The 4,294-nt window shown below is 33.0% G+C and overlaps 1 non-coding gene across 1 annotated transcript; it reads right to left on the minus strand.

Annotated features, from left to right (window-relative positions):
• Nucleotides 1–2,687: 2,687 nt before the first annotated feature.
• LOC115215971 lies at nt 2,688–2,792 on the minus strand. Its single transcript, XR_003882048.1, has one exon. It is a non-coding gene; the product is annotated as a U6 spliceosomal RNA (small nuclear RNA).
• Nucleotides 2,793–4,294: the final 1,502 nt, after the last annotated feature.

The following is a 4,294-nucleotide window of genomic DNA, read 5'->3' on the forward strand; positions in this document are numbered from 1 at the left end:
GTGGCTGGTAAGCAAGCTACTTACTACACAGCCACTCCTGCTCCTATATATATTTTCTCTACAGCAAGACACCTGTTTCTATCCCTTCATCATATTCTAATATTCCCTCACTTGGCACAAAGACACTTCTTTTAATACCACCAAAAGAAGCTTTATCTTGCATGATACTTAGTGACTTTACCGGTGTTGGTGCCATTAAAAAAATACCAAGTCCACTCTATAAAGTTGTTGGCATTAGGAAAGTACATGCAGCCATAAAATCAATAACAAAGCACACAGTGGAGCTTGGCCCACCCTCTGGCTTACCAGTTCCTGTGAAACCCTCTAACCCATGCCAGCATGGTAGATGAACGTTAAAAAATGACAATGATGGTATATACAGTGGGTTTCAGTTCCCATCTACCAAATCCACTTGCAAGGCATTGGTTAGCCTGAGGCTATAGTAGACAACATTTGCTGAAGGTGCCACTCAGCAGGCCTGAACCTTAGACCATGTGGTTAAGGAACAAACTTCTTACCACACAGCCACATCTAAGCCTCTTTGTCCAAGCATAAGCTCAATAACGACAAAATCCTTTTACTAAATTCTTCATTATTTTCAAATTTGGTTGAGACGGAAGCAATGTATTTTAACAAAAATGTGGTAAGAAATGTCTTAAATAGAAGGAGAATGCATTGAGCAAGATTAAGTTGCATTTCTCTCAATATTTAGATTTGTTACAATAAATTTTGTTCAAATATTGTTAGAATCAAACTAGTCTCATTAAAATAAGAACCAGTAATACACTTGTTATAACCAATATAGCTTCCTATGAATAGTCAGACTAGTATCGGTATACTGCATTCAAAGTAGCCAGATTTTTTGTAGCCAACATATAAAAAATTGTTTCTAATTTCATTTTTTTCCTTTCACTGAATTTTACTTTTTCATTTTTGCTTTTAATTCTATTTAATTTTTACTATTTTTCTGTTTGTAATTTTCCATATTCAATAATGAAAATTATATTAAAACAAAGTAAACCATGAATAATAATGGGAAAAACTCTTGATCTTTTTACATCTCTAGAATTACAGGATATCCTTTATCAAGATCAAATAATTTGTCCATGAAATATTGGTTCCTGTAAGAAGAAAAAAAAACATTTAAAAAAATTTGTTTTAAATATAATATTATAATTCCATTCCTCATTTTTAGTAAAAGAAATTTATTTCATATGAAAGCAGCAGTACAAAACAATTATAATTTATACTGTCAAATACAGAAATTCAAAAAATCATATAACAAATCACAATATTTTAAATATCATAAAATAATCAACATTCAATTACATAATATATCCCAAATCACACAAACATTCATTGTTATCAACAAGATTGATTTAAGAAAATATATTATCACCAAACATTTGATTGTGTATTCAGCTTCCAAGATTGATTTGTTTGCTTTCAGATAGTAAAGTGTTTATTTCTTATTTATTTCTAAATAATTTCTTGAGATATATCTTTCTCGCATTAAATTTTCTTTTAATTTTTTCCTCATAAGTTGTTCATTAATTAATCAAAATAATTTAAATAGGAATCAACAACATTTTTTTTTTTTTTTCCATTTTTGTTCTTTCTTGATGTATTTTTAAAATTTATCTTCTTTCTGCGCTGAAATCTTACATTATCAAAGCTTGTTGAGATGGAGTGACATGGGATTAAAATTAAATATTAAAGTATGTTCTATATTTTATTACCAAACAAACTCTTAGAATATCCGCTATCAGTAATAATATCTATCTATCTATATATGTATGTATGTATGTATGTATGTATGTATGTATGTATGTATGTATGTATGTATGTATTATGTAGTATATATATATATTATCCATCTATCTATCTATATCTATCTAGCTATCTATCTATACATACATATATACATACTATATATATATATAATATATGATCTATCTAGCTATCTATTCTATACTATATATCATATATATATATATGTATGTTATGTATGTATGTATATGTATGTATGTAAAGTGATATACATAAACAATATTTTGCAACAAACAAAGTATGTCCGATGAATTAAATCTAAATTTGTATCATTGTGGAAAATTTTATATTCTTGCAGAAAATCCAACTACTGTGTAGAAAGCGTTGAACATATTACTTTCCAATAGTCTAAATCTTCAGTTTTCTCTTAGAATATCCGCTATCAGTAATCATATCTATCTATCTAATATATATATATCTATCTATATGTATGTATGTATGTATGTATGTATGTATGTATGTATGTAGTATCTATCTATCTATCTATCTATCTATCTATGTATATGTATGTATATATATATATACTATATAATATATATATATACTATATATATATATATATATATATAATATATATATGTATGTTCTATTTACTAGCTATCTATCTATACATAAATATATATATACATATATATATATATGTATATATATGTATGTATCTATCTATATCTATCTATCTATACATACATATATACTTATATATATATGTATGTATTTATGTATGTATGTATGTATGTAGAAGTGATTATACATAAACAATATTTTGCAACAAACAAAGTAATGTCCGATTGCATACTGGTTAATATGTTAGCTGAAGTGGCAAGATTTTCATAGTTCAATATTCACCCGAGAAGTATTTAAATATGGAATGCTTCATGAATTTGCATGTCATCCTTGTGCAGGGGCCATGCTAAATTTCAGTATCGTCCCAATTTTAGTATATGTACTGCCAAAGCAAGTACAATAGTAAATCTGATGTGAAAAATGAATATATAGTGCGTGTTAAATAGTTTTGAAGATTTTCTTTTAATTCATTACTTTGTCTGTCTATCTGTCTATCACTCCTTCCTCTTCCTCTCCCTCCTTCCTCCTCTTCTCTCTCTCTCTCTCTCTACATATATATATATATATATATATATTGTTGTTGTTGACATCCTTTTGTCTCAGGAGACAATGGAGTTGCACATAAACTAATCCAGTCTGGATTTTACATTTTGTGTCCCCTCCAGTTTCCTCCCCAGTCTTGCAGAGGCATGGGATAGATGCAAGAAAATCCTGGGTAGCCCAATCGTCAGGATTCCCCTCTCGACCTTGCTGACATAGTCCAAAGGAGTGCAGAGCATTACGTTTGGCACCAGTTTGGTTGCAAGAGCTGCCGGAAGAATGTCGAGTTGAACACTAAACTGCCTACGGGGCTCCACTCTGGATTTCGTTGAAGGTTGTCTCGTTTCTATAACCCTAGATAGGGGCCCATACCAAGTACTGTCAGCCAGAGCCAGCTGAGCCCGGGACTCATGTCAGGCAGGGTCGTCACTGCCTGAAATAGTGAAGAAAATCACTACCCACTACCCAATAAAAGATATATATATATATACATATATATATATAACACATACATTTATATATATATGTATAAGATGTACGCCTCTATAAGATGTATACAGTGTAAGCTATGGACGCATAAGAGGTGCAGCAATATCAAAGGAAAATTAGTTGATAAGATAGCTTTCATGTGCAGCAGATCCACAGGGGCAATAGACACCACAGATACTCAGAAAACAGATTCCATCACACTCCAGGGGGAGAAACTAGAAGTAGTTGATAGTTTCCGCTACCTAGGTGACCAAGTTAGTAGTGGAGGTGGATACTTAGAGAGTGTCACCATTAGAATACGAATAGCCTGGGCAAAGTTTAGAAAGCTCCTACCCCTACTGGTGACAAAGAGTCTCTCGCTCAGAGTGAAAGGTAGATTGTATGATGCATGTGTGTGAACCACCATACTTCACGGTAGTGAAACATGGGATGTGACTGCAGAGGACATGCGTAGACTTGAAAGAAATGAAGCTAGCATGATCCACTGGATGTGTAATGTCAGTGTACAAACACAACAGAGTGTAAGCACCCTGAGAGAAATTCTGGACATAAGTATCAGATGTGGTGTGCAAGAGAGACGCTTGCAATGGTATGGTCATGTACTGCGGATGGATGAGGAGAGATGTGTGAAGAAGTGCTACTCACAAACAGTTGAAGGTATCAGGGGGAGAGGTAGACCCAGGAAGATATGAGATGAGGTAGTCAAGCCTGATCTCCGAGCGTTGGGCCTCACAGAGGCAATGATGAAGGACCAAGATCTCTGGAGATATGCTGTGACTGCAAAGATCCAGGCTGCTTCCTGCACCAGTTTCACATAGCCCCAGCCCATTCAAAGTACCTTGGATTGCAGAACGACCTGCTGTGCTTACCT

The sequence above is a fragment of the Octopus sinensis genome, linkage group LG9 (assembly GCF_006345805.1).
Source record: "Octopus sinensis linkage group LG9, ASM634580v1, whole genome shotgun sequence".
Taxonomy (NCBI): domain Eukaryota; kingdom Metazoa; phylum Mollusca; class Cephalopoda; order Octopoda; family Octopodidae; genus Octopus; species Octopus sinensis.